This window comes from Amblyraja radiata, chromosome 21 (genome assembly GCF_010909765.2).
Source record: "Amblyraja radiata isolate CabotCenter1 chromosome 21, sAmbRad1.1.pri, whole genome shotgun sequence".
Lineage (NCBI taxonomy): Eukaryota > Metazoa > Chordata > Chondrichthyes > Rajiformes > Rajidae > Amblyraja > Amblyraja radiata.
Window position 1 is genome coordinate 22,329,119 of NC_045976.1, and position 27,412 is coordinate 22,356,530.

Consider the following 27,412-nt stretch of genomic DNA (forward strand, 5'->3'; position numbering starts at 1 on the left):
ATCAACTCATTTCCTGAACCACACAATTGAAAGTATCATAGCAATATGCTCTGCCCTCCCTTATGTAATTATCTGGCCAAAGCAATTTAGTATTACAATATATCGATCTTGTTCAACAATAACAAAACCTACATAAAGAAGCAGTTTGAATAGGCTATTTAATAGGTTAAAATGAACACATGTAAGTTTCAAATTAATAAGTACTCTACAAATGCTAGTGCACTAAGCTTAAAGAGTGCATAATTTGTGAGGTGCATTGAAGAATGTTTCTTGAAACAATATATGGATAGTCCAACTCGAGGAGGGACCATATTGGACCTTGCATTTGGGAAATGAGCCTGGCTAGGTGACTGGTGTTTCAATGGAAGAGCATTTTGGAACAGTGATCACAACTCCTTAAATTTTAAGATTCTCATTAATAAGGATAAATCTGGACCTTCAGGGAAAGTACTAAATTGGGGTAAGGCAGATTACAATATTATTAGGCAGGAGCAAGTAAGAACACATTAGGATCAGCTGCCATTGAATAAGTCCACATCAGGCATGTGGGAGTCATTTGAAGGATAGCTGGTCATCTCTGTGGGGAATCACAGGACATGTCTAAGGTCCTTAATAAATATTTCTCCTCAACTTTTACAGTGGAGAAATACATGACGGCTAGGAAACTAGGGACAGTTAATAGAGATGTCTTGAGGGCAGTCTGCATTACAGTCAAGGAGGTGTTGAATGTTTTAAGATGTATGGTGGTAAATAAATCTTCTGAAACTGGCCAGATATAGCCAAGGATGCTGTGGGAAGCAAGAGAAGAAATTGCAGGAGTCCTGACTGAGATATATGAATCATTGTTAGACACAGATGAGATGTTGGAAGACTGGAGGGTAGTCAATGTTATGCCTCTAATTAAGAAGGGCTGCAATGAAATACCTAGGAACTATAGATCAATAAGCCTAATATCTGCTGTAGGGAAGTTACTGCAGAGGATATTAAGGGGTAAGATATATATGCATGAGGATAGACAGGGGTTAGCTAAGGATGGTCAGCATGGTTTTGTATGTGGGAAATTATGTCTTATGAATTTAATTTGTTTTTTTGAAGAAGAAACAAAGAAGGTTGATGTGGGCAGTGCTGTCATTTATATGGACTTCAGCAAGGTTCTGCATGATAGGCTACTCTGAAAGGTTACATCGCATGGGACCTAGGGGGAGCTAGCTAACTGGATGCAGAATTGGCTTCATAGTAGGAAGCAAAGGATGGTGATGGAAGGTTGTTTTTTGTGCAACAGGTCTATGAGTGGAGGTGTGCCTCAAGGATCTGTGCTGGGCCCATGGCAGTTTGGCATCCATATCAATGATTTGAATGAGAATATATGATTAGTAAGTTTGCACTAAATTAGGTGGTATCATGTGAAAGTGAAGATGTGTGACGAAAGTGAAGAAAAGTGACAAATAAAATTGACTTTGAAAGTGAAGATGGTCATCAAGAATCTAGATCAGCTGGGCAAGTGAGCCGAGGAATGGCTAATGGAGTTTAATTCAGATCAGTGTGAGGTGTTGCAGTTTGGGAAGTCAAACGAGGGCAGGAGCTTCACAGTGAATGATAGAGCCCTGGGGAGTGTTGCAGAACAGAGGGATCTGGTAAATGGTTCCATAAAGGTGGTGTCAGAAGCAGGTAAAAGTTCAAACCCTTTCCCAGGGTGGAACTGTCAAAGACTAGAGAGCATAGCTTTAAGGTCAGAAGGGGCAAGGTTTAATGGAGATGTGTTTGGCAAGTTTTTTACACAGAGTGGTGGGTGCGTGGAACATGCTGCCAGGGGTGGTGGTGGAAGCAGATATGGTTGTAGCTTTTAGATAGGCACATAGATGTGCAGGGAATGGAAGGATTTGCATGCAGGCAAAGGAAATTAGTTTAACAGCATCATATTTGGCAAAGATATCGTGGGCCAAAGGATCCGTTTCTTTGCTGCATTGTTCTCACTTCTGTATTCTGGTGTAAGTAATTCTACATTTAGTCACATTGCTCGTCTGTTATGAATGTTTCAACAATATAATGTCATCCATGTTGTAACAACATCTTCAAGTTACAGCTAATTTATTCATTCTTAATTGAAAACCTTTTCATACAAATTTGAAGAAGAAATTTGAAGAAGAAGAAGAAGAAATGTGCTTATAATGAGAGAAACAACATATTTTTTGTGCTATTCCTGCTAGCAATTTGTTGTTAGCTTGAATTCCATCCAAGAGGAAAAGATTACAAAAAGTAGTAAACACTGCCCAGTCCATCATCGGCTCTGACCTTCCTTCCATCGAGGGGATTTATCGCAGTCGCTGCCTCAAAAAGGCTGGCAGTATCATCAAAGACCCACACCATCCTGGCCACACACTGATCTCCCTGCTACCTTCAGGTAGAAGGTACAGGAGCCTGAAGACTGCAACAACCAGGTTCAGGAATAGCTACTTCCCCTCAGCCATCAGGTTATTAAACCTGGCTCGGACAAAACTCTGATTATTAGCAACCACTTTCTGTTATTTGCACTACCAGTTTATTTATTCATGTGTGTATATATTTATATCATGGTATATGGACACATTTATCTGTTTTGTAGTAAATGCCTACTATTTTCTGTGTGCTTAAGCAAAGCAAGAATTTCATTGTCCTATACAGGGACACATGACAATAAACTCACTTGAACTTGAACTTGAAGTGCAAGAAACAATGATTCAGCCTCACAGAGTGATTGTAACTTTCAGTTGTGACAGATAAATTGCTACTTATCTTTTATGTTATAAACTTAGAAATTATATTTTGGAACTGGAAACTGACCACCCTACTTGCTCCCTCTGCACTCCACTTACACCACAAGGAATACAAGAAAATCAAATATGTACAATGTGTAACCTCCCCACACCCTCTTTTGCATTTGTCATTTTTACAGAAATTGGAATAAAAAAAAACTGCAGTTGTTGGAAATGTGGATCTTGAGCTGAATTGTTATTTTTCTTTCATCAGACGATGTTAAATGTTTCCAGTATTTTCTGATTTTGGGTCATTTCACAGAGTCCACTATATTGGTAAGCAAAGACTTAATTAACCAGCTAAATCTGACAGGAAATATATCAATTATATGCAAAATCGTATGCAGTTTAACTGTTCTTCACCAAAAGAAAACTTGGCTTTAAATTGTCCCTTTCACAATCACACCAATTATTAGTTCAACATTTAAATCATTTCAGCTACTAACATTGGATGAATCATTGTTTCTTGCATTTAGTTGAAATTTGGCTTGTCATCAAACTGTCACCAGGAAGTAACACAGGAGATCAATTATATATTCTTGATATATGCAAATGGATAACTTGTAGGTAAGCTCAAATCTCATCCCGATGACTTCCCCTTCTCCCCACTCCCATAAGGCAAGAGGGAATACACACACCTTCAGATTCAGATAGTTTCCTCCCAGCTATTATCAGGTAACTGAACCATCCCATCACCAACTATCACCAATTAGAGAACAATCCTGACCTACAATCTACCTCATTGGAGATCCTCAGACTATCTTTAATCGGAATTTACTGGACTTGATCTTGCCTTAAATGTTATTCCCTTTAACCTGTATCTGGACACTGTTTTCAAGAGAGAGTTAGATTTAGCTCTTAGGGCTAAAGGAATCAAGGGATATGGGGATAAAGCAGGAACGGGGTACTGATTTTAGATGATCAGCCATGATCATATTGATCGGCGGTGCTGGCTCGAAGGTCTGAATGGCCTATTCCTGCAACTATTTTTTTATGTTTCTAGGTAATCGTGTATAATCTTTCTGCTGACTGGATAGCATTAAAAAAAAGCTTTTCATGTGTACCTCGGTACACGTAAACTAGACTACCAAATGAAAATGAATAAATTACAACTTTAATTCAGTTTAGTAATATGATTTACATTATATTTCAGGCATCCACAGCTGACCTTCAGAGAATAAAATTACTCATGCTTGCATCTGCAGCAACCCAACTTATTTTACACTGGTGAAGTATTTCTGAAGGAGAGTCATTGTTGGCACAAAGCAAACTCTCCTGGCAGAATAACAAAGTGATCAGATAATATTTATTTAAATGTGCAATGAAGTTTAAATTATGGTCATTTTACAAGGTTCATATACCTGTTGATCTACAAAATAACAACAAGAAATCTTTAATGGCAACCTGAAAATAAGTTAATCGTTCAATTTAACATCATTCAAAAGACGGCACCTCCAATTGAACAATTTGAGTTTAATTTAGTATAGAGATACAGTGGCAAAACAGGCCCTGCGGCCCACCGTCAACACCGACTAGTGATCCCCGCACACTAACACTATCCTACACACTAGGGACAATTTACTAATTTACGAAGCCAATTAACCTGCAAAGTCTTTGGAGTGTGGGAGGAAACCGAAGATCTCGGAGAAAACCCACGCAGGTCACAGGGAGAACGTACAACTTCGTACAGGCAGCACCTGGGTCAGACTGAACCCGGGTCTCTGGTGCTGCAAGCGCTGTAAGGCGCCAACTGTACCGCTGTGCCACCGTGTGTCCATCGAATGCTTTTTCTGGAGACCTGAGGAATGGGAAAGGAAAGGATTTAATTTTGCTTTAATTTACTTTTGTTGAAAGATTTAACAGCTTTTATGTCTAGTTAATTAATATTACTATTTAATGCATTGATTCTTTGTGATACATTTATTTTCTTAAACTTTTTAACAATCTGTTCTATGTTTTGGAATTCCAGAAATATTTACAAACTGTAAACTGCTTTTCTGTCCAACTGATTAGCAATGTTTGCAATGGATTTTGTCCATGGAACTGATGCACTACAATGCTTAGAACTATATTCTGCACTCTGTATCTTCTCTTTTCCTCTATCTATTGTACTTGAATGCATTGTATTTACAGTATGTGTCGTATATAGGATCTGTTTGGAGAAACACAAGATCAGCCCTTTGTATATGGCTGAGGTAAATGTTGGGAGTGGGGATCTTGGGCTGTGGATCCAATGGAGGTCAGCTGAAACTACGTGACTTGGTCCAAGGGGGTCCATTAATTGAGCTTTTCCTTAAATTATTCCATCCATTCGTCTGAGGCTGTGAATTTTGGACTCTAGCCACTCCATTGGAAATGGATACAGGGTCTTCGGGTGAACTTACCTGTAATTTGTAGACAATGGATTTTGTCCATGGAACTGATGCACTACAATGCTGAGAACTATACTCTGCACTCTGTATCTTCTCTTTTCCTCTATCTATTCCTCTATATTTCCTCTATTAATTGTATTTATGTGTAGTATATATAATCTGTTTGGATAGCATGCAAAACAAATCTTGTCACTGTACCTCAATACACGTGAAAATAAGCAAGGTAAACCAAGTAAGGGTACTGATTTAGTGCTCGGGAGATGAAGCTAAGCTTATAGTCACATGATTCAAGCCAACAGGCAATGAACAAATACAAGACACAGAAGGGAGGAGGCTTGATATATATTTCATCAGGAAATGTATTGTACCTTAAAACCTGACTAGTGCTGACTTAAAACAGGGATAACATGCAAAACAAGCTTCTCATTGCATCTAAGTGCACATGGCAATAATAAGCTAAATAATTTCCCAAAAATGATGATACACTGGGACGGCAAACATCCATGAATATTATCAAGGACACGGGGGAAAAAACAATTGAATAGTTATAGAATCCTATACTGGCTAGAGCACAGAAAGAGACCATTCTGCCATTACGTCTTTGCTATCTCCCCAACAAGAACAATCCCCAACTTCCATCCACTAGACTTTTTTTGCTGAAACATTTGAAATTATTTTCACTATATTTTACCCAATTCCCTGTTGAAGGCAGTCATGGAACATACCTCCACCAGACCAGCTGGCTGGACATCCAGATTCCTATTACACACTGGGCGGCATAGTGGAGCAGCAGTAGAGTTGCTGCCTTACAGCGCCAGAGACCCGGGTTCAATCCTGACTACAGGTGCTGTCTGTATGGTGTTTGTACATTCTCCCTGTGACCATGTGGGTTTTCTCCAAGTGCTCCAGTTTTCTCCCACACTCCAAAGACGTACACGTTTGTAGGTTAATTGGCTTCGGTAAAAATTATAAATTGTCCCTAATGTGTAAGATAGTGCAGGTGTGCGGGGATCACTGATCAGCGCGGACTCGGTGGGCCGAAGGCTCCGTTTCCATGCTGTATCTCTAAACCAAACGAAACTGATTTAAAAAAAAAAGTTCCTCATCTCATTTTTCCTGGGACATCTTGGCCTTGATACTTCCACCAAATGAAACAAGCTCCTAATTCCAACTCTGTTCAGACCCATCAGCAATTTGTTTACTTCTATCCATTCTCCCCTCACCCCTGCCTGCACCAAAACAAAAACGATTTCAGCTTTTTGAATCTAATCTCCAAACTGTGGGCACTCATCCTGGAACCATAATCAGTAAATCCTTAGTGTGTAGGAAGGAACTGCAGATGTTGGTTTACGCTGAAGATAGACAAAATGCTGGAGTAACTCAGGGGATAGGCAGCATCCCTGGAGAGAAGGAATGGGTGACATTTTGGGTCGACATCATTCTTCAGACTCCTTTCTTGCTCACCTCATCCTTCCAACAATGCGATGGTAGCACACAAGATCAGGCTGGATCAACGTTTCAGCATGGCTTCCCTGCTTTAATACTCTGTCTATATTGATAAACCCCAGAATTATGAATGTCTTACAAACTGTTGTCTCAACACAGCCTACCACCTCAAAGATTGTTGCATGCATGCTCCATCTGCTCTTGCACCTGTTTTAGAGCAATGTCCTTGACACTGCATCGTCCCTCAATCTTCTTTCTGAAATGCATTCTTTCATATTTCTCATATCATAATGTCCTGCTACAGTCTATCACTACTTTCTTCACAATTCCCATTACGATGAGGGGGAACCTCATTGAAACTTACCGAATAGTGAAAGGCCTGAATAGAGTGAATGTGGAGAGGATGTTTCCACCAGTGGGAGAGACTAGGCCCACAGGCCATAACCTCAGAATGAAAGGACGCACCTTTAGAAAGGAAATGAGATGGATTTTTTCAGTCAAGTGAATCCGTGGAATTCATTACCGCAGATGACTGTGGCCAAGTCAATGGATATTTTTAAGGAGGAGATTAACGAATTCTTGATTAGTATGGGTGTAAGTGGATATGGGGCAAAGGCAGGAGAATGGGGTTAGGAGGGAAAGATAGATCAGCCATGATTGAATGATGGAGAGGCTTGATGGGGCGAATGGCCTAATTCTGCTCCTAGAACAATTGAACATGCTGAGTTTTTCTGTTATCCACAAGTATAGAAACTCCAGTTTGAACACCCAAGTCTATTTCATTAAAGAGAATAAAAAATAACTGTGATGCTGTAGTCATCATGACTCTTTACTGCCTGTTTCTTAACCAACTTCAAATCTGTGCTGTCCATTTTATGTCATTTGCTTCAGGTATGCTGGCACCTTATCACAAGCCATCTGGAAGCCCATTACACAAAATCGACCACATATCCCTCATCTACTACATCTGTTACTGCATCTTAAAAGTTTACAAATAGGTTAAACACAATTTGCCTTCAACTAATCTGTGGTAGATTGTCAAAATTAATCATTTTTTTCACCAGGAACCATTAATCCTGCCCTGCATCAATGTTTTTTTTTTAAAGTAATCAATCATTCTAAAAGCAATCAATTCTTTTAAAAGCTTTCCCACCATTGGCATTATTCTGACTGCCCTGCAGTTGCTGGGTTTATCTGAACTCAATTTTTACAACAAGTGAGGAAATAATGTCTTTCTCCAGTTCTTTGGCAGCACTCCAGTATTCAGAAAATATTGAAAGATTTTGGTCTGTCTCCTTGCAGTTTCCTCCTTGACTTCCCTTAATATCCTAGCATGCATCCCGTCTGATCCTGGCAACTTACTTACTTTACTTAAGCCAACTTTCTGAACACTTCCATTCTATCAGGTTTTAACAGATCCATTATCTCAACTACAGTATTTCCCCCTTTGCTTACTTCAGAACAAACCTCTTCCATGGTCAGATATATTTATTTAATATCTCACCACAGCCCTTAACAAGCATGTTGAAGTTTCCATTTGCTACCTACTTCCTCTCTTAGGATCCATTATTGATGGGTACCTTAGCATGTGCCCATATGAGTAGAATTATCTTCACAACAATGGTGTGAATATTTGTGTGATAACATGGGAAAAAGGAAGCCTACAATCATCCTGGTTAGACACAAAATGCTGGAGTAACTCAGTGGGACAGGCAGTATATCTGGAGAGAAGGAATGGGTGACCTTTCGTGTCGAGACCCTTCCTCAGGTTATTTGGCTCTGGAATGAGGAATAGGGCATTAACGTATCCCTCAGCAAAGTATTGATGTTTGATGTATCTAAAGGTGTTTGTCCAAGTTAAATGCACATAATTCAATGTGAATCATTATGGCCTTTCAAAGCCCGTGTGAATACACTTGGTTTTAACCAAAATACATTTCCATTGTCATTACCAAGAACAAACATTGTCAAAAATTCTGAAAAATGACACTCAATCAGCATTTGCTGCCATTTCACTGCATTCCAGCGGCAGAAAATTGGCAGATCTTCCATGAGATTTTAGAGGTTCTATATGATTTTAGAGGTTCCTTACAATGCTATAATTTGAGGACTATACAGTACATATAATGAGCAGACACCCAGCACAAGAGAGGTCAGGACAATGTCTGATTAACAAAATGCAACTGGCAGAAACTAATCATTTGTGATAAATTGACTACACAAACAAATGAGTATTCCACTGAAATTTAAGAGGACAGGAGCAGGTCAGCTTTGTACATACAAAAGCAAAATAAAAAAACTGATCATCTAGTCTCCTGGGCAGACAAGACCAATGAAATTCCAGAGTGCAAAACACACAGTGCTGCAGTAACTCAATGGGTCAGGCAGCATCTCTGGAGCACAATGTTTTGGCTCAGGACCCTTCTTCAGAAGCAGGGTCTTGACCCAACATGTCGCCTACCATGACCTCCAGTGATCGTGCCTGGACTGCTGAGGTACTCCAGCACTTTGTGTTTTGCACATGATTCCAGCAAATGCAGTTCCTTGTTTCTTGAACTTCCAGAGAGTGTCAGAAGTGTATGATTTTCAGGCAGAACAAAAGCAAAAGAATGAGGTTGCTGGAGATAAGCAACAAAGTGTTTTTAAAATCTTATAATTATTGCTGTTGTTTATTCTCTGCCCAGAGCAATGTTAATGGTGAATTGCATCTAAAACCCCTGCTATCCTGATCTGTATGAACTACAAGTCTCACGGCCACTGTTGATGCCGCACTGTCTCTGAAGCAGAGCACGTTGTTGCATTGCTGGCTTCAAACAAGTTTAACTCTAATATTCAGAATGGATTCTTTGCTTTTTTAATTTTTTTAAATCTCATAATTAAGAATTGTTTTTCAGAGGAATGTTATAGTGACTGTGTCTTGAATTAATCATTTTCTGCTGCATGCCAGTCTAAAGTGCAAAATAAAATGTAAGCATTTAATTAACATCTACAAAGATACATAGAAAATAGGTGCAGGAGTAGGCTATTCAGCCCTTTGAGCCAGCACCGCCATTCAATGTGATTATGGCTGATCATCCACAATCAGTACCCTGTTCCTGCCTTCTCCCCATATCCCTAGCCCTAAGAGCTCTATCTAACTCTCTTTTGAATGCATCCAGTGAATTTGCCTCCACTGCCTTCTGAGGCAGAAAATTCCACAAATTCACAACTCCCTGGGTGAAAACGTTTTTCCTCATCTGAAAGGGACCCGTTAATTCCTATTCTTTGTTTCCTATCTGCCAACCAATTTTCTATCCATGTCAATACCCTACCCCTAATACCATGTGCTCTAATTTTTCCCACTGATCTCCTACGTGGGACCTTATCAAAGGCTTTCTGAAAGTTCAGATACACTACATTCACTTCTTCTTCTTCTTCTTCTTCTTATCGAGTCCACACACAAGATTAGAAGTTGTTCAGCCAGAGCTGAACACACTTCTCGGCATCTGCACAATGGTGTCTGTCTTGCGCTTCTTGTGCTTCTTGTGCGTGGTGGTGGAAAGATTGGTTGAAACAGGGCCGCGACGTGAACGCTCTTTCCTTGGCCCCACTACATTCACTGACTCTCCCTTATCCATTTTACTTGTTACATCCTCAAAAAATTCCAGAAGATTAGTCAAGCAAGATTTCTCCTTCGTAAATCCATGACGAATTTGACCGATCCTGTTACTGCAATCCAAATGCGCCGCTATTATATCTTTAATAATTGACTCTAGCATCTTCCCCACCACCGATGTCAGGCTAACTGGTCTATAATTCCCTGCTTTTTTCTCCGTCCTTTTTTTAAAAGTGGGATAACATTAGTTACCCTCCAATCCACAGGAACTGATCTCTTGTACATCGTTGCCTTCTGGCTTCAGTTGTTGATCTCCAACTCCAGTTAATCTCCATATTTCTGTCCCTGAACTTCTCTACTCTCTTTCTCCTTTACGATAGTCAATAGTTTTAAAACCTATGTTAGAGAGCTTTTCAAAACAAGAAAAATACAACTGAACAATTGGAATTAGAAAAACAGATAAAACAGTTAGACCTAGAAAATGCGGCTGACCCAACCATTGCAAAACATAATAAGATAGCTGCAATAAAATTTAAATTAAACCAGATTCTCTCAGCAAAAAGTATTAGGGTATTTCAATATACTAAACAAAAAAAATAGAATTTGGTGATAAACCACACAAACTACTAGCACGCCAAATTAGAGAATGACCGTACTCTACACAAAATTAGATCAGAAAAAGGAGATTTGCTTACATTGCCTAAAGATATCAATGAAAGATTCTTACAATTCTACAAAACACTATATGCATCAAAAACAACTGTTGATTCTGCAAAGATGAAAAGCTTTCTTAAGAATTGCAATCTCCCATCTCTTAATGAGGGGGAACGGGTTGAATTAGGCACAGAGATAACAACAAAATACATTGTAGAGACTATTAAATCATTGAAAAGTGGAAAACTCCTGGCCCGGATGGGTTTAATAACGAGTTTTATTAAAAATGTAATTATTTAATCTCTCCACGCTTACAAGCCCTTTACATTCAAGCATTTAAAGAACAGACTTTACCACAAACTCTTGCTGAATCAACTATTACATTAATTCCAAAAAAAGATAAAAAATCTTGAGGAGCCTGGATCCTGGATAGCTGTTTTAAATACGGATCAGAAGATACTAGCTAAGACTTTGGCTCATAGATTAAGCCTAGTTATCGGTAAATTAATACATCCAGACTAAAGTGGGTTATACCTAGACGACACTCATTTTATAATATGAGACGTTTGTTTAACATAATATATTCGCAGAGAATGCCAAACGAAGATCTAACAATTATTTCTCTAGATGCAGAAAAAGCTTTCGACCAAGTGGAATGGTCTTATCTTTTGGAATGGTCAACAGTGTTGGAAAAATTCCAATTGGGAGAAAACTTTACTTTATGGGTGAAGCTTTCATACACTAATCCGACAGCTAGAATATTGACAAATCAAATGCTTTCACCTACATTTTATTAGTTTAAATTGACAGACAAGGATGTGCTCTTTCTCCAATGTTATTTGCTTTAGCCATAGAACCCCTTGCTGGGAGTATCAGGTCCCATTCAGGCATTTATGGATATAATACCAAATATACCTCCAATAAAATTTTGCTATATGCAAATGATGTACTTTTATACATTACTAATCCCCAAGTTAGTATTCCAAATGGTTTAAACGTTATAGAACAATTTGGTTCCTTTTCTGAATACAGAATAAATTGGAACAAAAGTGAAATCATGCCAATAAAAGAACAAGACCCTTCTCAACTCCAACAATTTCCTTTCAGAATTGTTACTGAAAAGTTTAGATATCTTGGAATTTACATGACTAGAAAGTATTCCTCTTTGTTTAAAATAAACTTCCCACCATTAATCACAAAATTGTATGCCTACATCCAATTTTGGAAAACACTTCCTATCTCCCTTGTTGGTAGATTAAATGCCATAAAGATGATCTTCCTTCCGCAACTTTTATACTTAATCCAATCAATACCGATATATCTCCCTAAAAGTTTTTTTAAAGAATTGACTCTATTGTCACTAACTTTATTTGGGACTACAAAACCCACCGAATAAATAAAAGACATTTGTGCAAATCCAAAGAAAATGGGGGATTAGCTCCTAAATTCCTGATTTTCTTTTCTTATTACTGGGCAACTAATATTAAAAATATAACTTTCTGGTTGGACGATACTTGTCAACATGTAAATTGGTTGAAGATGGAGAGGGAAGATTGTTTGCCTTTTTATATAGGCTCGATCCTCCTATCTCCAATACATCTGAATAAGTCAAGGTATGAGCAAAATCCGACAATACTTAGTACTATCCGTATCTGGAAACAGCTGAAATTCAGTATTAAATTGAGAAATATCTCTCCTTCTCCCTATTGCAAATAATCCCTCGTTTAAACCGTCTACTTTAGATATGGTGTTTGTTCAATGGAAGAACCTGGGAATCAATACTGTGGGATACCTCTATAAGAAGGGGACTCTCTCCTCTTTTCGAGAACTACAGGAGAAATATGACCTGAATGCCAATAATTTTTTTAGATATCTTCAAATCCAAGATTATGTGAAAACATATACACAAGACTGCCTTATGGATCCAGATATATTAGATGATTGTTTGAATAGACATGCCGATACAAGTAAGTTGATATCTTACACTTATAACACCCTTCTAAATATTGACACCCCACCCTCTGAGATTTATAGGCGAGCATGGGAGGACGAGCTGGGTTGACCCATATCAAAAGATATATGGGAGGAAAGCCTACAACACATACACTACTGTTCTTTAAATGCCAGGCATTGCCTGATACAATTTAAAGTATTGCATATGTTATACTACTCAAAGACCAAATTGAACAAGATCTTCCCAACTGTCTCTCCTCTTTGTGATAAATGTCACTTTCAAGAAGCCTCATTCTTTTGTATCCTGTATCAAAATACAAAACTTCTGGACGGAAATATTCAATATCATTTCTAAAACACTTAAAATTCAATTGGAGCCAGATTCAAAACTAATAATATTAGGAATGTCAGAGGGCTGCCCTAATCTAACGATATCTCAAAGACGCTTCCTTGACAATGGTTTAATAACTGCAAAAAAACTTATACTTAAATTCTGGAAAAAGATAACAGTCCCCACAGTGAAGATGTGGATCACAGAAATGACCGAGACACTTCATTTAGAAAAAATAAGGCTTGTCTTGACTGACAAACCAGATCAATTTTCCAAAATATGGTCTCCTTTTATTGAATTTCTTCAACAACATAATGGTTGAACACAAACTCAAAACCGACGCTATGGTCGGGTGACCCGGGCGTATGGAAGGGCAGTGGAACATATCTCCGCTTCTTTCACTTCTTTGTTAGTTCTGGGGTTTTTCTTTTTTCCATTTTTTTGTCTTTCTCGAAATTCTTTCTTCTCTTTTTCTTATCTTCTTTCTTTCCCTTTTTTCCTTTTTCTTTTTTTCCGATTTAGTTATTAGTTTATAAAATGTTAAAACTGAAGCAGTACGAAAATTGTATAACTGTTATGTCGATTACTTTCTCTTAGTACAATTGATTCTAATAAAATAAATATATATATATATAAATTTAAAAAAATAAGATAGTCAAAATGTCCTAGAGCACAGATCTCATCCTGTCCACGCCAACCATCAAGAGTTATCTATACTAATCCCATTAACCAGCACTTAGTTCATAAACTATTCTTTCTAAGTGATTCAAGTACTCATACATATACCTTTTTAATGTTGTGAGAGTAGTTGGCTTCATCACCTTCTCAAACAATATGTTCCAGATTGCAACCATTCTCTAGTTAAAAATATTTTTTCCTTAGATCCCCTCTAAATCTCTTATTCTTTCTCTTAAAACTATGCCCATTTGTCTAAGATGGGATATGAACACAAAATGCTGAAGTAAGTCAGCGGGTCAGGTAGCATCTCTGGAGAAAAGGAATAGGTGATGTTTCGGGTCGTGACCCTTCTCCAGTCTTAGATGGGATTGATTTCTTACTATGCATCCCATCTATGCCCCTCATTATTCTATGTTTCCAAGATGTCTCCCTCTTTCTTCTCTATTCCAAGGAAAACAACCCAGTCTATCCAGAAGATAGACACAAAAAGCTGGAGTAACTCAGCGGGACAGGCAGCATCTCTGGAAAGAAGGAATGTGTGATGTTTTGGGTCGAGACCATTCTTCATACCCAGTCTTCCTCGTATCTAAAATCTTTTCATTCCAGACAACATCCCGGTGAATCTCCTCTGCACCCTCTCCATTGCAATCACATTCTTCCTATAATGTGATAACCACAATATTCCAGCTGTGGCCTAAGTAAAATGGTATCAAGTTGTACCAAGACCTCCTATACACTTTGGGCCAGCTAATGAAGTAAGAACCTAAAATGCCGCCTTCACCACCTTAATTACCTGTGCGGCCAACTTTAAGGCACAAATGCTTGACCATATTTTTGGCTCCTGTTTTGGTTGACAATCCTCCCTTGGAGAGATTTAAAGTGTTTCAGTTAAATTTAATTTATTGTCACGTGTACAGTGTAAAGCTTTTGTTGCGTGTTAACCAGTTAGCAGAAAGACAATACGTGATTCATGTTAGAAATGCTCTGTAAATGTAAGTTCCTGTCTTTCAGATTTTGGTAAGTGGTGTGGAGGGGCTGTAAACTGCCTTGACATCACAGGTGGTGGATGTATGGAACAAGCTGCCAGAGGAGGTAGGCGAGGCAGGCACTATTCCAACATTAAATAAAAGTTTGGAGGGATATGGATCAAACGCAGGCAGGTGGGACTAATGTAGCTGGGAAATGTTGGCCGGTGTGGGCGACTTAAAGGGACTTTCCACACTGTATCTCTCTATGATTCTATGACTAAGTGTTAAATGCCAACTTAGATGCCAGAGATTTATAGTGGTGATATGTTTAAGATTGACTAGATGAAAGCAATCCCATTACAGCATGTTCACTGAATTAAAGACAGTGTTAGAAGAATGTGACAGTGTAGTTTATGTCCTGTTACAGAATACTCTAAAATATCTGGTCACAAAGCCTGGATGATTTTGGGGATAGCAGAATTATGTATGAAATTGAGGAATGCCTAAACGCAAAATATTAGAACCAAAATGTCACCATCAACTTGTTCATTACCTATTCAGTTCATACAGTCAAGGTTGAACTATGTATCCCACAGGTTTTTAAGTAGATTTCAATAATCAGACCCGTAACTGTCTTCAGAGTGAAGTCAACAAAATAGGGTCCTTCTTAGACAAATTCCTGCAGGTGCCTTGTCTAGATGTTAGCTCAAATTTCAAAATAAGCATTAAGTGATCATTAGCATTAACAGTAAATCTGAAGGCACTGTGAAACGTGTGTTGTAAGTTTGAAGTTTATAGATGCTAAAGCTGAGATGTTAAATGGCTTTTAAATGCTCACTCCAGTATTATTTGACACTGAAGTAGCTGTGCACTTCAGTCACATAAGAGGATGTTACCTGAATATTCATTGAGAAAATATTAAAAATTGCCCAGTAAAAACAAGATTGGATGGGCCAATTTCTGGATTAAAAGAACAAGCTATTCAGTGTGCAATTGTGTGACCGTGTCCATTCTTACTAAACTCCTTAATGTATTTGCTAGGACACATGAATGCCCTCATGCTCATTGCCGGTATCATTGGACACTCATAATCCAGCCTATTGTATAATTTTGTCTATCACTGCGGAAAAAAAGTTAAAGGAGAAAAATATATTATTTTATTGGCGCATCCAGGGTCCACCAGCAAAATTAGGGAAATTGATATGAATGATAAATCTTTCAAAAAATTGTGAATAGTATGATTCAAAGTGGAAGTACTGAAATCATCTGAACAGTGTAAGTACTAAAATGCTTTGACTGGATGGAATAAGTTGGTCCCCAATGTCAGCCAGCTGAAGGCAGCTCATCCAGTTCACTTATCTATTGTGCTCCATAAGTGATTCAATTACACTACGATATATATTGTCCCTAAAATGTTGAAAGAATACTTGGCCTTGAGGCTCTTTTCATCACTAATGTACTTGTCGGCCCCTTCCTCTGATCCTGAATGATGAAATATATTTTGTATCAGTTCTACTGACCTGAAATTAATTCAAGAGTTGCTTGGTTCAGATTGAAAATTGATTGACTTATTTCAAAATGAATCCCTGGTGCTGGTATAGCAGGATTATCTGAAGCAGTAACTTAGGCTGGACTAAATGCAAAACCCATGAAATGAGTTCTCCCACAATTATAGAAGTTAGGCATATTTTTACTGGAAGTATTTCCCCCGTTGAGGAACGTTATTCCAGATCACTCTAGACATAACTGTAGCGTATTTCCATTTAACTGCAGCCAGAATAAAGTTATGTATATTCAAATCAGTCCTCCCTTTGAAATGTCACTAATTTTTATGGTACGATAAAATTTCTCTCAACTGTGAAACAAATTGCAGCTTACAATATTGCATCCATGTCTTTAATTTTATGTTTAAAGATTGAATGGATAAAGCATTTGAATCCATAGCTCTGTGCTGAGACATAATAAATTAATAACACAAATTTCACCAACTGCTCCGAGCATGAAAGATGATCAAAAGTTACGATGAAATATTATTGACCTGAAATGTTTTTCTCGCTACAAGTAATGTCCACCTTGCAGTTCGTTGTCACCATTTCTTTGTTTATATTTCAAATTACCAGCAAAAGCAACATTTTGGTTTGGCTTTGCATCGTAATCTGGGAAAAGTAAATAAATCTGAGTTATTTCTGTCCAACAGGACTGCAATGGATGAGAATGGGTTAATTATCTGAGAAAATTTAAGCCAACAAAGAATGAACAGAGCATATTTAATCTTTAGAGTCAATTCCTTGAAACTGTGTATCATCTTCTCCACCATGAGCACTACATCATCTATTTAATTTCCTCAGGGAAGGTTTCTCATAAAAAAAATCTCTAATTCCCAAATATAATCACTCTAGAATCTGTCCAGTCCAAATCACAAGCATTCAGCCATAGCAAGTTTCCTTCCACAGATCATGTACCTCCTCTCTCATTCCCACAGCTGAGAAGGCATTAATCTCAATTGGTAAAATAAGAACTATTTATTGCAGTTCATAGCATTCTCTCTCTGAAAATACCTCAGAGTGGAAAGCTAAGATATTATTTTTTTCTGCATTGATTTTTATCCTAACCGGTCCCTTAATAACCTGAAGCGATTGGATGGCTTGTTTTCAATATTGCCCAATTTAGTTTCCAGGGACTTTAATAGATCTTGATATTATTGAAGAGGAAGCATAAAGGTTGCTGCATTATTTAAAAGCCGGCACAACAAAGTAATGGAATAAGGACAACTCTCAAAAGATCTGATGGTAATGCTTGGAAATACATTTCAGTGAAGTTGGAAGTTTTATGGTCTGTTTGCAGATACCTGATTTAGACAGCACCCTCATGGAATCAAAGGACACTGTCACCTTGTAAGTCTTTGTTTTGTTAAAGGGGAAGACAACCCTGAAAATTGATGTTTGGCTCAGCTCTCAAATATCATTAAAAAATGAAAGTGGCACAGCGGTAGAGTTGCTGCCTAACAGCGCCAGCGGCCCTGGTTCGATCCCGACTATTGGTGCTGTCTGTACGGAGTTTGTGTGTTCTCCATTTGACCATGTAGGTTTTCTCCAGGTGCTCCGGTTCTCTCCCACACTCCAAAGATGTACACGTTTGTAGGTTATTTGGCTTCAGTGTGTAGGATAGTGCTAGTATGCAGGGATCATTGGTCCACGAGATTGCTCATTCATCATTTGCATCACATAAAATGAATGATTTGCAGAGACATTTGACACAACGCTATCTCAAAATTAATCTTGTATCCACCTTGAGCGACACGATGGCGTAGCGTTAGAGTTGCTGCCTTACAGCGCTATCAGCACCGAGACCCGGGTTTGATCCCGACTACGGGTACTGTCTTTACGGAGTTTGAACGTTCTCCCCGTGACCTGCATGGGTTTTCTCTGAGATCTTCTGTTTCCTCCCACACTCCAAAGTCGTACAGGTTTGTAGGTTAATTGGCTTGGTATAAATGTTTAAAAAAATTGTCCCTAGTGTGCGTAGGGTAGTGTTAATGAGCGGGGATCATTGGACGGCATGGACTCAATGGGCTGAAACGCCTGTTTCCACGTTGTATCTCCAAAATAAACTAAACAGGAGGTAGTGCAATGGGAAGGGATATGATGTATTTGTGTCAAGGTCGTTAGAGGGTAGAAGCAATTGCAGAACTTCCAGACATCCAACTGCTTTTTCATCTCTTGCTATTGCATTCTATCCACTCATTAGATCTTCTAACTCTCATCTTATATAAATCTATATTGTCAACCATGCATTCCAATCTATTTCTCTGTGATTGAGCTAAAATCAGTGGCAATCGCACAAGCAGTTTCTCCAAAGATAAAAATTCAGAAACATTTGTTAGCAAGTGACAGGTTTTGATCTCTTCTTGACAAACTGCAATTAAAAGAATGATGTCAAAAAATTGAATTGGTAAAGGGCGAAACATTTTTGTACATGCAACAGAAAAACTGGACATAGCACAGTGAATATTAAGTAACTGTTTCAAACAAAACAGATTTTCTCTTCCAAAATCAAAAAAAAATCAACCGTCTACATACAGGAGTAGAATCATCAAGTGTAAGAACATACCATCCCCTCCAGCACCTTTTATCATTTCCCACTCAGCCACTTTGGATCGCTACACCTTGTGGACTGAAGTATTTAAACTTTTCAAGAGCAACTAAGGTCATAGAGAGTAATAGAGCAAATAAATTAAAGTACTCCTCGATATCTCTTCTTCTATTGAGTCATACTTTGCTGGGGCTCAACCGTTCAGACTAAAGGATGTCCTGGAGTTCTGAGCACAATCAGTGGAATTATGCTGGAGAGATACCACTCGCATCCTGCAAAAGACCAGCTGATGCAAGACTTGAACCTCCTTGAGTTTTGTAGGATATTGACTAGGAAGAAACTGGGGAAGTAAAGCACTTTGGCCAATGAGAGTTGTTTTTTAAATGTGCTATATAAATAAATGTGACTTGACTTGACTAAATTTCGTTGCACTGACGTGCAATGACAATAAAAGATATATTATATTATTGTGACTTAATTGAGTTATAGCTATGATATTAAAATAAGGTTATTCTAGTTTAAGAGAACAGATGGATCAAGAGTATAATCTTTATTGGTGAGGAAAAGATGGTTGTGGTTTGGAAGGCAAAAATAAATGAGAGCTGGGTACACTCAAAATCAACCATTAGGATTCAAAATACAATGCCATGTTTGATTATTATTTGATTACAATTTTATTTGCAAATTAAATAACATTTATTTTTTCGCATGACCCACAAATCCATGAATAAATTCACATGAATTATTTCGGGCCCAATGCCTAATCTGTTTTTATATAAATGAGCTCCATTTGTTGCTCACATTAAATTCTGCAAACATTAACTGATGAAATATGTTCCTGCACTTGATTTCTAAATTAAAATATTGGTATAAATTAAGTTTGCAGCAGACATAAAATATTACCAGCTACTTTAGCGTTTTCATTCTTAATTTACAATCAACATGTTCCAAAAACAAATATAAAATGTTAATGCCAACATCCAGATAAAACTTTAATTTTGGTTCTAACTTGTGACCATGGGATGAAAACTAAAGTTGTGTACTTGCAATGACAATAACAATGAAGCTTTAGTACTCATGGGATTTAAAGATTAAATGCGGCTGCAATTTTCGACATCTGCATTTGCTCACATAAATTTAGGTATCAGGGAGTCGTTATGTGTGCCCTATGGCTCAAGACACCTTGGTCTTACCCTGAGAAATGTGGCATGAAATGTATAGATATGAGGTGCTCTCCACTTAATGTCCACTAACATGGCCAAAAATAAATTGGCCAAAAATATTGCTGCTACTACATTGCAGTAAAATTGTACAAGAAGGAACTGCAGATGCTGGAGAATCGAAGGTAGACAAAATTGCTGGGGAAACTCAGCGGGTGCGGCAGCATCTATGGAGCGAAGGAAATCTATGGAGCGAAGGAAATTGGCAACGTTTCGGGCCGAAACCCTTCTTCAGACTGATGCGGGGTGGGGGGGTGGGGGGGATGGAAGAAGAAAGGAAGAGGAGAAACCAGAGGGCTGAGGGAGAGCTGAGAAGGGGAGGAGACAGCAAGGACTACCGGAAATTGGAGAAGTCAATGTTCTGGCCTGAAGGGACAACCTATTTGCACAAATTTAGTAGTTACAAATTCAGGACGAAAGAATAACAAAAGCACAAAATCTTAACTGTGTAACAGGAACTAATGAGGAAAACTTCATATTACATGTGTTTATGCAATTCTAACTATGACAGTGTTGATAGTGGTGGGATACAATGCCACAAACACTTGCCGATTCCTCTAAACAGGACCTTTGACACCAGGAAATTCCAGGCTATTTAGGCTTGGGAACAAACCCAATCTTATTTTGATCTACTAGATTCATAGTCATAGGTCATACAGTGTGGAAACAGGCCCCTGGGTCCAACTTTCCCATGTCAACCAATGTGCCCCATCTACACTTGTCCCACCTGCCTGCATTTGGCCCACATTCCTTTAAACCTATCCTATCGATGTACCTGTCTAAATGTTTGTTTAAACATTCTGATAGTGTCTGCTTTAACTACCTCCTCCGGCAGCTCGTTCCATATAAATTTGCACTCATATGGAACGAGCTACAGGAGGAGGTAGTTAAAGATTTTCCAATGGGGTGACCTGCTTGTTATTGCATTAAACCTGCCCAACTTTCTGACAACAAGAATATTAGCCTCCTGGTATTGAGCCCACTAACACCTGTCTTGCATTGGCAGTTAGGTTAAACTTAGGACTATTCCAATTGAGAAAGGCAATGGTTCTCAAATACAGTTCTTGGATGATTCACCCCATCTATATCCAACCATTGGATGCCATTTGCAGATCTTCCAAAACAAAACAGCTACATTAGGTAGAAACAAGGTACTGCAGTTGCTGGTTAGATGTTTTCCAATTACCAGATGGACATTTTCTTACAGTTTTTAATATGAATCATGAATTGAGATGGTTGACATAATTTGTGGTAAGTTCTATTTGGGCTTCTGAATAAATTCCCAGCACACATTTAGAAATTTGCGTAGATATCATCCAACACCAAACAAAACTTAATTTTCCTGTTGGAAACTCATTTAGTGTTTTCATTCATGGTAAGTGTAAATGCACAACTAAAATGAGAGTATTCTTTACAGAAGGACAATTCCACTCAGAGCATGAGTCTTCCATTATGTTCCTATTTCATTCCCTGCAGTTGGTTCAAACTCAACATGACATTTCAATTATGACTCTCTTCAATTTTGCATCATGGACCAGTTGGTATTCCTGCCTATGCAGTGAGTCCACATCTGAAGAGAAAGGGATCATGTAGCTCCTTGAGTCAGTTTCGGGGGGGGGGGGGGGTCCACCTACTCTATGGCTGCAGAAGGTTATTCTTCGGTATTAAAGTACATTGAGTAAAAGGGGGGGTTCATGCCATTTGCAGCATTGCATCTTGTCCAGACTGGGACAAATACTTTGAGCTTCAAGATTGAAATGATCTTTCTTTTGTCAATGTAAAGCTGTACACATCCCCTGTGTCTGGCATTGCTGTGGAACATACATATTCTCAATGTTACACTTGTAGTATGTATTTAATATAATAATGAAGTGATCAGTACCACTTCTCTCATTGAATTGGGGACAAAAGTCCACGGATAGTTTTATGCAGCAGCTATATCTTCTCCACTGACAAGGTGCTTCACTTAAGATAGACACAAATAGCTGGAGTAACTTGATGCATCTCTGGAGAGATGGAATGGGTGACGTTTCGGGTGGAGACCCTTATTGTAGTAGTAAACCCGTCCATTTTGAGGAGATATCTGGTACCTTAGTAAGTTTTGATCATACATGCATCTGGCATAACCTCTGGGCAACATTCTGCATGGTATCTAAATTGCCAAATTCTTGATTTATTTGTTTTTTTGGGGGAACTGTTTAAACATTACATTTTCCGTAATTCTTATTTTAAGCTCCCAGTTTTAATTCCTTTGTACATATGTTAAATATATATTGCACATATTTATTGAATTCAAATACATAAAAGCTAATTAGGTTGCTAAAGCAATAATATTTGTATTTAAACAATGGAACTCAACCAATAAGCCAGCAGGACATTTTCAATTAACTTTATCATTACCATCCACCACCTGCAGCAGCAATGGATTTTAGATCAGTCGCTCATTAACCATGTGACAATATACATTATCTATAGTTAACATATATGGTTGACAGAAAACCTTGCAGGATGTAAGATTGTAAGTCTGATTGCAAGAATGTAAGTTATTTTTCTACAGTTGTACAGTAGATTGCGATTACAGAACGATCGAAACAGCCAATTGATGTGCAGTAGAATTTGTCGGCACTTTGACAGAGTCACCAGAACAGGCTTGTTTTATAGGATATTGACATGATTTTAACAACAGTTACTGAAAAAGTGCCAAAAATCTTTACTACGTATTACCAAGTGACCAACATTACTTTTGATTAACTTTGATCTGTTTTAAACAACTGCTTCACTGTAATTATATTAGAGAATTCCAAATATATAATATATATATATGTATATATATATGTATGTATATATATATATGTATATATATACATATATATATATGTGTGTGTGTGTGTGTGTATATATGTGTGTGTGTGTGTGTGTGTGTGTACACATGTGTGCCTGCTTGTATGTGCATATATAATCTACAGTAAATTTACGTATAAATGCATATAGTCTACAGTAAATGTATGTATGTATTATATATGTCTATATGTGTGTTGTGTGTGTGTGTTTATATTATTTATATATATATATAATCTACAGTAAATATATGTATATATGTATTTGATCTAAAGTAGGTGTATATATCTATATTACTAAGTCTCTGTTCTTGACCGCTTTTGGCCTTCTGTGCTGCGATTTCCGAGAGAACGCCGCCACCTATGGCCGTCATTTTTGGCCACCTCGCTCAGAGCCCCCCTCCGCCGCATGTGTGCCGAGGATTTTTCCCGTCGATGAAAAATGACAGATATATTAATGTTTTTACAAAATTCCCCATTCTCTCTACTGCCCCTGCTGGAGGGAGGGGGGGGACTATAAAACCAGGAAGTGGTGTGCCTCAATCAGTCTCTGCAAGTGGTGTGCCTCAATCAGTCTCTGCAAGTGCTGTGCCTCAATCAGAGCTCTGAATAACACTGAACAAATGTCTCCACAGCTGTGAGTATCCATAATGTGGTTTGAAAATGAAAATATGGTTAGTTTGAGGAAAAAAGCACTGCCTGCAAATGGTTGTTTGGGTTGAAGGCACCCTCGCTCTCTCTCCCCTCCTCTCTCTCCCCTCCTCTCTCTCCCCTCCTCTCTCTCCCCTCTTCTCTCTCCCCTCCTCTCTCTCCCCTCCTCTCTCTCCCCTCCTCTCTCTCCCCACCTCTCTCTCCCCACCTCTCACTCTCCCTATCCCTCTCTCTTTCTCTCTCTCGCTCCCCCCCTGTCTCTCTCCCTTTCTCTCTCTCTCCCCTCCTCTCTCCCCCCTCCTCTCCCCCTCTCCTCTCCCCCTCTTCCCTCCCCCTCTCCTCTATCCCCCTCTCTCCCCCTCCCCTCTCCCCCTCTCCTCTCCCCCCTCTCCTCACCCCCCCTCTCCTCTCCCCCCTTCTCCTCTCTCCCCCCTCTCCTCTCCCCCCCTCTCCTCTCCCCCCTCCCCCCCTCTCCCCTTCCCTCCCCCCCTCTCCCCTCCCCTCCCCCCCTCCCCTCCTCCCCTCCATCCCCACCCCCACCCTCCCTCCCTCCCCTCCCCCTCCCTGCTTCCCACCTCTCCCCCTCACCCCCCTCTCAGCACCCCTCTCTCTCCCCCTCACTCTCACCCTCTCTCTCTCCTCCCTCCTCCCCCACCTTTCCCCCCTCACCCACCCTCCCCCTTCTCCTCCTCTCCACCCCCATCCCTCTTGCCCCTCTCTGTGTCTCTGTCTCTCTCTCTGTCTCTGCCCCTTCTCTCTCTGCCCTCACTCTCTACCCCCGCCCCCCCCCCCCTCTCTAGATGTGTCTGCAAGTCGGGGGCTATGCGTCAGTAGATGGGGTGATTATGGAGTAAAAGGAGCAAATTAATAATATTAATATAATATCAAGGGGGGTAATTAGCGTGAGTGCGGGGGGGGGGGGGGTTGTTAGTGTGGGTGACGCTGCATGCCGCCTCCCCCCCCCCCCCACCACCGCACATTGGGGGAACAGACCCAACGGGTCTGCACTTGGTCTAGTATATATATATATATATATATATAATTTTTTTTTTTTTTTTTTTTTTATTACAATTCTAATCTTTTCCAAAATGGTTAAATATTATGATGATCAAAATGTATGTGTTTATGCCTTTGATTCTCAGATAATAAGTGACATACCCTGCAAAAATACATTAATTAGTTATTGGGCTTTATTTCAATTTTTAATAATTTTTTCTGTCCTAACAAATGAACTCCTACACAAATTTGATTCACTGAAGTGAGTTGTAATTCATCTTTTATTTCCTTTTAATGTGAGTAACTGGAGTGTTTAAGATTAATACCATAATTTTAAACAATAATTCCTGTCATTGCAAAATATAATTCAAAAGTTATTAGATTTAAGTAACACTTTGCAATTCTATTCTGTCTAAATCAGAAAAAAATTATAAGCAGTCACCCGCATCTCCAGTAATTGAATACATTACAGGTTTTCTAATTCAAAAAGCCAGTTTCATGGGTGGCTTCATTTACAAGGACTACCACAAAACCATAAGGACTACCACAAAACCTAACGTGAGTTTGTGTTACACTACATTTGCAGAGTATCCATATATTTTAAACTCTTTCTTTTTATTGAGCATTGTCTAAATAAGTTATATAATGGCATGTCCTTTCAAAGGCAACAATAAGTTTGATAGGTGAAACAAATTATTAGAGAGTCAAATACTTTCCCATACCAAGTGTTTTGGTAGTGGTAATCATCAGTTAATTAAAAACTTTACCACCTTCTTGATGAACACTTTTAGTGATACTTTAGTCCATTTAAACTTGCTGGATTAGATTTGCAACCACTTTTTATGAATAAATCTCATGTAAAATTATGTTTACCCAAAGTAAAAACAAGAAATTGCAGAACAAACCTTGTTTACAAAACAAGATACAAAAATGTCAGAGTAACTCAGCAGGTGAGGCAGCATCTCTGGAGAACATGGATAGACATCCCCATAGCTTCCTTCCTTCCCCCACAGCCCCCTGTTCCTTCCCCTTCCCCCTCCCCCTCCCTCTACCCCTCCCTTGTCTCCCTCGTGCCTCCTATCTCCTGCCCACCTCTGTTCCCCCCACCTTTCCACTCACCCCACCCCCTGCCTCTCCCCTCCCCCAAAGTTCCAAACGTTGGCCTCAGTGATTCTGTGAACGTCTACAAGCAATAGCCACGATGTCTCCAATGCAGACATAAATATGACAACATAGTCTGGGGCCAATTACAAACAGCAGTAACTTGGCCTTCGAGTCTCAGGAGAAGCCAAGAAGAATGAAGAGGGGAAGGAAGGAGGGAAGCCCTAAGTGGCTCAGGTAATAGATCTTAAATAACTTTTTTTTAATTTAGAAATATTTTCTTAATTTTCCAAAGATTTATTAATTTAGAAACATTAGAAAAAAGATGGCTCATTAATTTAAATATGTCTTTACACCGTTGAAGTTTCTCCAACATCTTGTTAATTTTAAGATTCATTATTCAAAGTTTTTTTTAGTTAAGTTGCTGAGGACAATAAAGCCTCACTTGATTCTACAAATGGCTCAAGTTGAATCTGGTGGCAAGACTTAACGTTTGTCAGGAGGACATTTTTTTTCTGCTTTAATGGTTGAAACTGACCTCGACCACGAATCATGACGCTTCTTTGAAGCTTGCACAAAACAATGAATCGAAAAGGGGACATCGAAGAAAAGCTATGCAGTTTTCTTCTATTTCTCACCAAGGATATCACTGATGGCATGTGAGCTACTTACAATGTCAGTACTATATAATCACCATTCACCACCAACTCTCTTTCTGCAAGGCATCTGAGAATTTCTCACATATTCCACTTTTATTATGTATTATTTGTCTGCAAAATAAATCACATTGTTTACATATAGAAACAGATTCCAGCTTGGATATAATTGCCTCAAAGTTCATTTCTGTTGAGTAATACGAAATGCACTACATAAGAGCAAAAATACATAATACAAACTGGCTTTGCTTTCAAAATTCATTTCATTGAAGTTAATAGGATGGAATCTGAAACAGAGTGCAACTTGTTAAAGCAACCATATAATGTTTTTACTGCTGCACCCCAGAGATAGATTTCTGGCTTATCTTTGTTAAAACTTCCGTTGGCTCGCCGACTTTATATTATTTTGCAGGATTTGCATTGCTTCAGTACACAACAATTGGTTCCTATGGTTGTATTTGAGATAATCTTGTTAGTTTTGTAATCACAGTGAAGATACAGAGCTCATGGCGAAGAACACAACAAGAACATAAGAAATTACTGGAATGAGCGCAGTAAATAGGGAAGTGGTAGACGTAAAATTCAATGTTGAAAGGAGTTTTACCATCTCGTATCTGTACGTAGTTCTCTGAGGAGTAAGAATTTAAGACAGAGATCCTGCTTAACACATGAATAATGCTGTGTTCTTCAGATGACCTGTTATTCTGTTTTGGAAAATAACAACATAAAAGTCTGCAGATTGATACTTTCAATTCTAGTAACTAGTCAGGTATCATTTAGTAAGATGGGCGAGGATAACATCTGCCTGGTGTCAGCTGTCCACTGTCCAGGTGAAACTTCCTCAGAAAAATCCACAGTTGTGGTTCGGTTCACACCAACAATTTCCTGAGTTGATGATACACAATCAAGTTCACCCTGTGAATTGTCAAAAGCCCCTGACTCTCAGTCTGAAGAAGGGTCTCGACCCGAAATGTCACCTATTCCTTTTCTCCAGAGATGCTGTCTGATCCGCTGAGTTACTCCAGCTTTTTGTGTCTATCTTCAACCTGTGATTGATAGTGGTGATAATG